At 34.3% G+C, this 12,824-nt stretch overlaps 1 protein-coding gene across 14 annotated transcripts in view; it reads left to right on the top strand.

The window, feature by feature from the left end:
- Window positions 1–12,824, top strand: part of TENM2 (teneurin transmembrane protein 2) — a 1,977,527-nt gene that overhangs the window by 799,698 nt on the left and 1,165,005 nt on the right. The window lies entirely within an intron of this gene.

The raw sequence follows: 12,824 nt of genomic DNA, 5'->3' as shown, positions 1-12,824 counted from the left end.
TGCAAGCAACCATTATAACATGGTGCTGCTGAACAAAAATTACCATTTGTGGTACTTTTTATCTTGAATTACTTTCTAAATTAGGACAAGGAACTATAAGCAATTAAAAAAACAATCCTTCCAAGAAAATGAGTGCATTGGACCCGAAGATGTCTGAGGTCTTAGTGCTATCATTGTATCATAATTCTAAGACACCTGTTATTCCAATAAAGATGCTTGGATTTGCTTTCCTTTTAAAATGTTATCTGTGGCTATTTAAAATTTGCAAGTGAAGATGGTGGAGCAGAGATAGGGGTTCTCGGCAGGTACTGGGAGAACAGTGTACTTTTTTTTTAAGAACCACAATGTTGAAACTACGTAATTACATAGTAACTGTTGACCTTGTAATTACACTGTAAGTACCTGTAGTGACAAGATAAATGCACGGTTATTTCAGTCTTTTAAGCTATAGGGCTATCATGCGACCCTAACAATGTAAGCTACATAGTAATTTATTTGTAGAGTAAATAGTGCTTACCCACAAGTAATACCCACACATGTACAGTGCTTGCTATACAGATCCAGAAAAATGTGGCAAATCAGTGCCCTCTAGGCACTTTTATTAAAATGACATATAAACCACATACATGTATATTTCTAACATTAAGTTATTTGTGGAACATTTGGGGGATTTCATTGCTGCTTTTTGTCCTAAAATTCCCTATTCACTACAGAAATAGAGGTATAGGTGAGCTGCTTTTAATGATAATTATTTTTTTGTTGTTGTTACAATAGTATGTAACCATATGGTTTGTTAACTGGGAGTCCTCTTGTCCTTACAAGTTTCCTTCATTTAAATAAAGTTGCTTTGGCAAGACATGTACATATATCAAACAACATTTATTTTAATAAGTTTTAAGTGATAATCTATATGGAATGGCTGTAGAAAACAAATAATAGTTGTGAAGAATTTTCTAAACCATAGATGTAGGCTACTAACACTTATTGAATGTTTGTTTATTAAGCCCTCAGACATGATAATTACCCCAAATTTTTTTCATGTTCACACAAATTCAGATTTCAACAGACTGAATTTGTGACTATTTGATTTTAACCAAGAAGTGAGATGAGTTGTTTTTCAGTCATTTATTCATTCTCAGTATTTTTTCAGTCTCTCTGTGAGCCAGATACTGTACTCAGTAGTCGTTAGCAACTATTAGTTTTTATAATGAGAGAGAAGAGTGACAAGTTACTTCAGTCTGCGGTGTAAAAATAATAGCAAGCATAGGATGAAATGGGAGTGAATTAAAGTTATATAGTCATGAGAGGAAAGGTGAGGTTGTGATGGAGGAGGAGAATGTTTAGTCTGAGGGGTTATCAAGGTACCAATACCCAGAGACAAAAGTGAAATGGCATGGGAAATTTGAAGCCTCCGTGTCTGGGACTTGGGTTTTGAGGGTGTCAGCTTGTGGAGAGAAGACTCCAGAGACGGACACCATGCCTTGAACAACTTTCTGGTAGGCAGTTTTGATTTCATCTTGTGGTCGTTGAAAAATCATTAGAGAATCTAATCTTCTAGAAGGAGAAGTGGACAATGTGGACAATGCACGAGAATAAGACAATACATCCATTTGGAAGACGTATTATTAAGGTCACTGCAGGAATCCTGGGGAAAGGTGATATTGCCCAGAATTTGGCACTTAGGATATTGGTGGCTTCTCTTATATTCTGTCCATGTAGTTCTTTATTCTGAAGTGTTTTGTGTCACTGCCTGTAGTGAATATTCTACATTTGTCTAGGTGCAGTGTAAATGCAAGAAAGGATATAGACCAGTGGCCCTGGAATAACCAGTCTGGAACTGTTAATTGGCCAGGGTTTAGCAAAGATGCTTATAATTGGACCCTGAATGTAATGTATCCTACAGGAATGTTCATAAGTTCTGTAGGTGGAAGTTTGTCAGCCTGAAGGTGGTTTCAGCTCATGAGACATACTTCAATCTTTCCTTGTCTAAAACATTGAATCATTCAATAAATAAGTCACTGGCACTTTTTCCCCTGTGGCCTCAGTGTTGATCCATTTCCTCTAACCAACCAGAGTTTTCACATGGCATATTTGTTCTTTTGTTGACAAAGGTTTGCAAGTGAACCCCCCTTGGAGAGACTGTATATGTGAACCACTCTGAAGGGCTTATGGGAAGCTATATTGGGACTGTTTTCTTTAGCAACATCAGTGTATGATCGGGAGAAAAAGAGGAAAAAATAAAAAAGCAAAAGGCACACTTTTGTTTGGATTCAAATGTCATCTTTGCCTGTGCCACATTTATTTTTATTTTCTCTCTGACAAGGAATGCTAACTTTCCAGGAAAACTCAACTTCTCTAAAACAACAGCCAACACAAACAATTTTTTTAAGGTGTGATTTTCCTTGAGGCTGTGATTTTATCATTTGAAGTGAATGGTGGGTTGAAAAAAAAAAAAGTCTTGGGAGTACACATTTCCTTTACTAAGACATCAGCTTGAATCATGCTTTGGATATTGTGGCTATAGTTTTCCAGGCCTTTGCTTCTCAGGAGACCCTGATGTGAGACAAAATGGAAAACTCAATCCACATTCTCTTTGGATCAAATCTCTAGGGGACCTAGGGAAGGTGAGAGAATTTCTGCTTACTGATGACATATTCTAGACAGATATTGTCCCTGAACATATTTGCATTGGCACCTTTTTATACTGGGGCAATGTGGATTTTATGAAATGAAAGCAGTTTTCCCTTTTCTAAAAGGGAGAGATATCTCTTTCGGGTAGGACATTCTCAAATCAATTATTTTGTAACTCAATGTCGTCAGCTGTACCCTACATGTAGTGGAATTCCCTGATTTTTGTCCATGTCCCTTCCATATTGTAGATAAAAATATTTTTATTTTTTCACTTCATTTTAAGCATAAATAAATTATTCTCTCTCTGTGTTAATAGAAACCTTATTCTCTTTGGAGCATTTCCTTTGTGGTTTTGAGCTTGAATGGATATCTTCTGCTTATAATATTTGCATTTTTTCTTATAATTTGCACATAAACATATGACAGGTAAAGCCATTTATGTTCTCCATATATTATGACAAAAGAGAAAACTCATTTATAGGTGATGTTTGCATTTTAACCCACTCTTACTGTTTCTTTCATAATCATAAACCGCATCAATGATGGTTATTTAGAAAATCAGTAGAGTATGAGAGATGGAGAATACCCCAAGAATAGAATTACAGTAACATTTATGATCATGTGACACCTTGAATTTCACCCAATACTTCAGTTTTACTTACTCCCTGAACTTTTACTATTAATGATATTCAGGCTGAAAAAAAAAAAAAAAGGTTGAAATGCCAACATCATATTGGAAGACAAATTTACATTTCATTCCCAACACTGTAATTTAATAAAAGTTTTATGGTGTTATGGGTACTTAATTATGCTCAAAGCAGGGCTGGAATTTAACAATGCTCCACATACAGAAGAGTCGGTAGTGCTTTATTTGAAAAAGTTCCTTTGAAAGAGCATTGTACTATACGATACACCACATACGCTGCATTTAAAAGACACTTTGGGAAATGATGAATTGCTTAAATTGTAGCTCATTTCGGTTACAGAAAATAAATCCTCATAATTCACTTAAGGTGATTTAAAATACTAGGTTACTAGATTATCAGGCTTTGAAATATTCATTCCTCTCAGAATCGCAGCTACGTTAATGTTACTGTGTATGTAATGTATACATTTTAAGTCCAGACATGAGTTTTTTGACTTTTTTTCTAAGTAAGCATTATTAATTCTCCAGGGCACCCTTGGAGATAGTTTTTATCACCCCCTTCCCTCTTCTCTTATCTCATCAGAATCCTGTTGATTAGATCTTTTTAAAGCTCATTGAGAATCATGTTATCCTCCTCTGTTTAAAATTGTTCAAAACCTCCTTTCCCAGTGTTGACTGAATCTAGTCTAAACTGTCATTTACAATTCTGCAGTCTGGCTTCTACCTACTTTCATTTGCATACCTTACATCCCAGCCAAACTCCAGTCCTTCGAACAGGACCCTTTCTCACTCCCTTTGCTTCATGCTGTTCCCTCTGGTAGAATTCTTCCTCTCCTCCCATTTCCACCTGGTGATTTTTTCATCTTTCAAGACTTGGTCCATATGCTACCTCTTTCCCAGACAGTTTTTTTTTTTTTTTTCCAGCGTTGGCTTCCTTTTCCATATACTTTGTTTTCCTTTACATTTAGACTTACAAGATGTGTTTTTTTTTTTCCTTATACACATGACATCTCCCTAGTAACTTCCACAAAGATTCTACATCTCACTCATCCCCTGATGTTCTTGTACAGTATCTTGTACATAGTAGCTACTTAAGTCAATGCTTGTAGAATGAATAGATTCATTTTGGATGAGGTGTTTGTATGTGTTAGGAGTGACTGAATGGTCACACCCCTCTCCCTCCAAATACATTTTACTTAATGTCTCAGTTTAAACTGGTTATAACCTCAAAAATATCAGCTGTAAACTACCACCCATGTCTATCCATGAACTCATCCACCATTAGGAATTCCTAATTGGTTGGAAGTATCAATTTCTCCATCCACTTTAAACAACAAGACATTTAACTTTTATGCTAACCACCTCCTCATTGAGTAGGGTTGTATGAGTAACACAGGTATTCCCAAGTATAGCACTTAATTTGGAGAGTCAGTGTTGTTGTTGTTTGTTGTTGTTGTTAATTAACTAACTTTATTTTTAAGAGCAATTTTAGGTTCACCACAAAATTGAGTATACAGCAGAGCGAGAGCCCATAAACTCCCCACATATACATAGTCTCCTTTGCTGTCAACTTCCCACAGCAGAGGAGTGCATGTGTTAACACTCCACGAACCTGGATTGACCTATTACCACACAAAGTCTGTAAGTCACATTAGAGTTCACTCTTGGTGTTAGACATTCTACGGGTCTTGACAAATGCGTAATGACATTTATCCACCATAATATCATCATGCAGAATAGTTTCACTGCCCTGAAAATCCTCTGTGCCCTGCCTATTCATCCTTCTCTCTCCAATCCCTGACAATTACTGATCTTTTTACTGTCTCCATAGTTTGGCCTCTTCCAGAATGTAGTGCGAAGCTTTTCCAGATTCTTTCTGGAATGCATTCTTTCACTTAGCCATTTAACATTCTTCTATGTCTTTCCATGGCTTGATAGCTTCTTTCTTTTTAGTACTGAATAAGATTCCATTGTCTGGATGAACCACCATTTATTCACTTACCGACTGAAGAACATCTTGGTTGCTTCCAAGTTTTGGCAATGATACCTAAAGCTCATGTAAACATTCATTTCAGGTTTTTGTGTGGACATAGCTTTTGTTTCATTGGGGTAAACATGAAGGAGTGTGAATGTCAGGTTGTGATGGTATGGTGAGTACATGTTCAGTTTTGCAAGAAACTGATAAACCCTCTTCCAAAGTGGCTGTACCATTTTACATTCACACCAGCCATGAAATAGATTTCCTATTGTTCCATATTCTCACCAGCATTTGGTTGTGTCACAGTTTTAGATTTTGGCCATTCTAATAGGTGTGTAGTAGTGTCTCAATGTTTTAATTTGCAGTTCTCTAATGACATATGCTGTTGAACATTTTTTCATATACTTACTTGCCATCTGTATATATTCTTTGGAGAGGTGTCTGTTTAGGTCCTTCCCCATTTTTTAAAAATAAAGTGGTTTATTTTCTTATTCTTGAGTTTTAGGAGTTCTTCGGATACTTTGCATAATAGTCTTTTATCAGGTGTGTCATTTGCACATACTTCTTCCCAGTCTATAACTTGTCTAATCATTCTCTTGACATTGCCTTTCATAGAGTATGTCTTTAATTTTAATAAAGTCCTGTTTATTGATTATTTCTTTCATGGATCACGCCTTTGGTGTTGTATGTGAAAAGTCACATCCATACCTAAGTACTTCTAGGTTTATACTATGTAAGCCTAGGAGTTTTATAGTTTTATGTTTTCCCATTAGCTCTATGATCATTTTGATTTACCTTTGAAGGGAGTAAGATCCAGGTCTAGGTTCTTTTACTGCATGTGAAGTACAGTTTTTCTAGTACCATTTGTTGAAAAGATTGTCTTTGCTCCATTGTTAAAAATTAATTAACTATTTTATATGAGTCTATTTCTGGGTTTTCTATTCTGTTCCACTGGTCTGTTTGTCGGTTCTTTCACCAATGCCACAGTGCTCTTATTACTTTAACTTAGAGATAATATTTTGGCTGGAAGTCCATTGATTCTCTAGAACAAGTTGGGAAGAAATGACATCTTGACAGCATTGAGTCTTTCTACCCATGAACATTGAATATCTCCTCATTCATTTAGGTCTTCTCTGATATATTTTAATTAGAACTTTGTAATTTTTCTCATATAGCTCTTATACATATTTTGTTAGATTTATACTTAAATATTTAACTTTTGGGGGGTGATAACATAAATGGTATTGTGTTTTTAATTGCAAATTTCATTTATTATTTGCTGGTATTTAGTAAAATGATGGACTTCTGTATATTAATCTTATATTCTGCAACCTAGCTATAATCATTTATTGGTCCTAGGGATTTTTTTGTTGATTCATTTGTATTTCATTTGTATTTTCTGATCATGTCATCAGTGAACAAAGTTTTATTTCTTCCTTTCCAAACTATAGAACTTTTTTTTTCTTGTCTTACTGAATTATCTAAGACTTCTAGTATGACGTTCCAAAGGAATGGTCAGAAGGGATGTTCTTGCTTTGTTCCTGATCTTAGTGGGGATGCTTCAAGTTTCTCACCATTATTATGATATTAGTTGTAGGGTTTTTGTAGATATTCTTTGTCAAGTAGAAGAAATTCTCCTTTATTCCTAGTTTGCTGATTTTATGATGAATGAATGTTGGATTTTGTCAAATGCTTTATCTGCATTTATTGATACGATCATGTGATTTTTTTTCTTTAATCCATCAGTGTGAGAGATTAAACTAATGGGGTTTTGAATATTGAACCATCTTGCATACCTGGATGAATCCCATTTCAAGTGGTATACTATTCTTTTTATATATTGTGGATTCATTTTGCCAATATTTTGTTTGAATATTTTTGCATCTATGCTCATGAGCAATATCGGACTGTACTTTTCTTTTTTGTAACGTCTTTGTCTGATATTTGTACTGGGGTAATATTGGCCTCATAGGGTAAGTGAGGAAGTACTTACTCTGCTTACATTTTCTGTAAAAGATTGTGGAGAATTAGTATAATGTCTTTCAAAAATGTTTTAATGAATTCAACAGTGAATCTATTAGGGCCTGGAGTTTTCTGTTGGAAGGCTGTTAATTATGGACTCAGTTTCTGTAACATAGATCTATTCAGACTGTATATTTTTCATGTGTGTCTGAGTTTTGGTAGATTGTGCCTGTCAAGGGATTGGTTCATTTCATATAGGTTATCATATTTGGGAGCATATTGTTATGCATATTATTGCTTTATTTATCTTTTCAATGTCCATAGGATCTGTAATATCCCCTTTCATTTCTAATGTTAGTAGTTTGGGTCTTCTCTCTTATTTTCTTAGCTAGCATGGCTAGAGACTTACTGACATTACTGATTTAAAAAAAAAAAAAAGGCTTTTGGTTTAGTCGATTTTCTCTACCGATTTCCTATTTTCAGTATTTATTTAAGCTCTAATTTTATTTATTTATTTATTTCTGTTTACTTATAATTTTATTTGCTCTTCTTTTTATAGTTTCCTGAGGAAGCTTAGATTATTGGTTTTAGATCTTTCTTCTTTTCTAATATATACATTCAGTGTTACAAATTTTAGTTTAAACATTTTTTGTTGCCCTTGGAAATTTTGATAAGTTGCATTTTCATGTAATTCAAAATCAAGTTGACCCTGGAACAACACAGGTTTGAACTGCATAGGTCCACTTATATGTGGATATTTTGTTTTTTTTGACAGATACAGTACAATATTGCAAATGTGTTTTTTCTTATGATTTTCTTTTTTTTAATTTTTTTTTAAATTTTTTTTTCAACGTTTATTTATTTTTGGGACAGAGAGAGACAGAGCATGAACGGGGGAGGGGCAGAGAGAGAGGGAGGCACAGAATCGGAAACAGGCTCCAGGCTCTGAGCCATCAGCCCAGAGCCCGACGCGGGGCTCGAACTCACGGACCACGAGATCGTGACCTGGCTGAAGTCGGACGCTCAACCGACTGCGCCACCCAGGCGCCCCTGAATTTTGTGGTTTTAATTGAACATTTGTATAGTTTCCTTTCCTTTCCTTTCTTACCATATTAATTGTGACTTTCTTTTCACATTATTTTTTTAGTGGTTGCCCTAGAGTTTGCAGTATACATTTCTAAAATCCAAGTCCACTTTCAATTAACTACATGTCCTTTTATGAGTATTGTGAGAACCTTAAAAATATAGATTTCTAATTCCTTCATCCAGTTCCTTATGTCACTGTTGTCATTCATTTACTTATACATAAGCTTACATAAGGAACAAAATACATACATATGTATATATGTATATATACATAAGGAACAAACTACATACATATATACATATATACATAAAAGTATACATAAGTACATTTTTGCTATTATTATTTTGAAAAAACTGTTATTGATCAATTTAGAATAAGGATATTAATTTTTTACTTTATTTTCATTTATTCATTCTTTAATTCTTTTCTTCTTATGTAGATCCATGTGTCTAACCTATATCTCTTTGTTTCTCTCTGAAACATTTGTTTCTCTCTTTTAACATTTCTTACAAGGCAGGTCTACTGGTGGCAAATTCTCTCACTTTTTGTTTAACAAAGTTTTTAGTTCTCCTTCATATTTGAAGGATAATTTTGCTTATTATGAAATTCTATATTGTTTTTTGTTTCTTCTCAAACATCAAGTATTTCACTCTAATTCATCCTTTAATGGTTTCTGTGGGGATGTTGGATGAAATCCTTATTGCTCCTGTATAGGTAGAGTGTTTTTTTTTCCTTCCCTCTATCCTCTTTCAAGATTTTTTCTTTATCTTTGATTTTCTGAAGTTTGAACATTATATGTCTAAGTGCAGTTTTTTGGACATTTATTCTGTTTGGTATTTTCTGAGTTTCTTGAATTTGTGGTTTGGTATGTGACATTAATTTGGGGAAATTCTTAATTATTGTTTCTTCAAGTATTTCTTCTTTTCTCTTTTTTTCTGTTATTCCCATTACACGTATGTTATTCCTTTTTAATTGTCCCCCAGTTCTTAGATATTCTTTTATTTATTTATCATTTTTCCTAGTCTTTTATCTTTGTGCTTTTTAATCTTCAAGTTTCAATTGTCATATTCTCAAGTTTAGAAATTCTTTCCTCAGTTGGGTCCAGTGTGCTAATGAGCTAGTCAATAGCATTCTTCATTTATGTTAGTGTTTTTGATTTCTAACATTGCATTCTAATTCTCTTAGAATGCCCACCTTTTTGCATACCTGATTCATGTATTTTTGCATATTGTCTATGTTTTCCATGAAAAATTTTAGCATGTAAGTCATAATTTTAAAAAGTTGTGATTTAATAATTCTAACATTGTTGCCATGTCTAACTCTGGTTCTGATGTCTATTTAATCTCTTGAATATCTTCTAACCTTTTAGTATGTCTTTTTTTTTTTTTTTTAAAGGGAGATGTAATGTACTGGATAAAAGGGACTGTGGTAAATAGATCTTTACTAGTGTAGTAGTAGAGTTTTAGGGGAGAGGGAGTGTTCTATGGTTCTGTGATTAGGTCTTCGTAAACTCAGGCTGTGAATTTCACCAGTGCTTCTCAGGTTTCCCATCTTAGGTGGAACAGGATGGCTAGAGAGGGCTGGAGGTGTGTGTTTCCTTCTGTTCACATGGAAGCCTGTGAGGGCTGGAGTTGGGTATTTCTCTTTCCCTACATGGGAGGCTAGAGGAGACTAAAATTGGTTTGTTTCCCTTCCCACAGATAAATTAGGCTCTGATAGACCCCTGCCAGGTTAAGCTTTGGTAAAATACTTTCTCTTGAGGTCAGGCCTTGTTAAGAAGTACAGAATGCCCTGCAATATTTCAAAATGGTTCCTTTTATTTCCCCTTGGTAGAAGCCAAAGACATTTTTCTCCTATATTCACTGTGAGAACTGATAGAGTTCCTAGAGATAAACCTCACAAAGGTGTGTGAGGATCTTTATGATTGAGTGCCCTGAAATTTTCAACTCTGAGACTTATCCACACTGAGCCTCCAGGAATTTGTTGATTGCAGTCAGATATTCTAATCCTGGCATTGGTTCCCATGGAAATTTCTTATTGTGGGTTTCTGGTCTGGTAAGTTGTGATTCTCTGTATCTGCTTGTCTGTTTTTCTAATTTTTGAGGACAGTGGTTTGACCTTTGACCTCACTCTCTGATATATGTAAGAAGAGATGTGATCTTTCTTTCAGTTTGTTCAGATTTTTACTTGATGTTAGAATAGAGTGGTTACTTTTAAAGAACTTACATAACAGAAAGGAAACTGGAAGTTGAAAATCAATTTTTAATTTTTGTTGAGGCTATCATTGTTTGAGATATGACTTCTATCTGTGCTCTTAAAATGAGAGAAATATTTTGTTGAAAGTATTGTATTTTCAGAATTTCATAGAACTTCTTAGCTATCACAAGTAATTTTAATAACAGGTTAATGAATAATAATCACAATAAATGTAATAAATAGAAGAATTTAGTTGATACTAGTCATTTGAGATTTTTATTTGAGTCATATGGACAGTTTCTAAAAAATATGGAGAACCATGACCTTGACATATAGCTATAGATGAATTATGGGATGTAAGCTATTTGAGAGTAAAGAGTTGGATATGTGATAAGTATTCTATAAATACTTATTGACTGATCAACTGATTGACTGATAAATGCCTATGTTAAATGTCACTTATCCAATGGTACAATACATAATTTTTTTCTATAAACTCTAGTAATTAAAATGTGTTATGGGGCCCCTGGGTGGCTCAGTCCAAATTTTGATTTCAGCTTGGGTCATGATTTCACAGTTGTAAAATCAAACTCCACATCTGGCTCTGCACTGACAGTACAGAACCTGTTTGGATTCTCTCTCTTCCTCTCTTTCTGCCCCTCCCCTGCTGGTGCTCGCTCTCTCTCTAGCACGCTCTCAAAATAAATAAACATTAAAAATGTGTTAAAAGAAGCACAGCTCTAAATAGCTATTAGTATTACGTGTATTCTTTCCCTTAGAAGGTACAAAATTTTGCCTTTTACCTTCTAGACCATTTAAGACTATGTAGTCCTACACTTTTCAAACTGGGCTGAGGTAACTGTGTGAACTTCAGCAAGTTTATTTGGGAACTATGAGATATTATAAATATTTAAAGGAAAGCCAGTGATGTCTGCTTAAACTACTACTATTAAGCTGTTTGGGCCTAACTACTGAATAACTGAAACTGTTACATAATTCTCTTGTCCTACGGGCACCATAAAATTATTATCAAGACACTAAGGGTACCATGAACTAAGAATGTTTGGGGACCTCTGCTATAATCTATCATCAGAATACAAGTATATGGCATATCAGTCAGGAAAGTCAAGACTGGAATTTGCTTATCATAATTAAAACATATAAAATGCTGTGGGAATAAATATATGGGCCTCACCTTAGTAGAATAATAATGGATAATTTAGGAGTATAGGTAGTAATTCATCAGATGCTGACTTCAGAAACTTTATGTCAGCTCTTTAGAATTAGTAATACATTGGTCAATAGAGATAATATTGAACAAGGACTATTATGTTGCCACGCACCCATACAAATATATTTGTCTCTTTATACAGTTATTGCCAATTACAATAATACTGGATTATATTTAACAATTTTACTGCCAGATGAGGCAGAAAATGAAAGGTCATGCTTTGTGGTGGGCTATATAAATAGTGTCCATACATACAAATACACAAACATAAATATATCATGCTCTGAGGAAGTTGATAACTGAAAGCAAACACTGGCTACACATGGGATTTGATAATCGTTGAATGCTGGTTGAAGGTAGTGAATGCTTTGTGTCTTTGTTGTTGTTGTTTATTTTTTTTCACAAAGAACATAAATTTGATATATAAATTCATGAATGACTGATGCATATTATGTTTATCAGATTTCTAAAAGTATTCAAAGAAATCTTACATACTAAAATTTTTATCATATGCACATTGGTCCTTGTTTTAACTTAGAATTATTTTATGACCTTTTCCTGGGAATAAATGTATCAACCAATGTTGCCCAAAAGAAAAATAAGTCCACATAGAAATATAATGTCTGATAGAAATATCAATATGGGCTACATATATAATTTAAAATTGTATAGTACCCACACTTCAAAATTTTTTTTTTCAACGTTTATTTATTTTTGGGACAGAGAGAGACAGAGCATGAACGGGGGAGGGGCAGAGAGAGAGGGAGACACAGAATCGGAAACAGGCTCCAGGCTCTGAGCCATCAGCCCAGAGCCTGATGCGGGGCTCGAACTCACGGACCGCAAGATGGTGACCTGGCTGAAGTCGGCCGCTTAACCAACTGCGCCACCCAGGCGCCCCTAAAATTGTATAGTACCCACACTTTAAAAAAGGATAAAAAGAAATACATGAGATCAATTTTAGTAATATATTGCATTAAACTTATATATTAATATATTAATATTATTGCTTTAAAATATTGCAAGTAATATATTGCAAGTAAAATATTGTAAGTAATATATTGCATTAAAACAATATATCTAAAACAGTATA

This window comes from Leopardus geoffroyi, chromosome A1 (genome assembly GCF_018350155.1).
Source record: "Leopardus geoffroyi isolate Oge1 chromosome A1, O.geoffroyi_Oge1_pat1.0, whole genome shotgun sequence".
NCBI classification, from domain to species: domain Eukaryota; kingdom Metazoa; phylum Chordata; class Mammalia; order Carnivora; family Felidae; genus Leopardus; species Leopardus geoffroyi.
The sequence above is the reverse complement of the archived record's forward strand: the minus strand, read 5'-3'. Positions and strand labels throughout refer to the sequence as shown.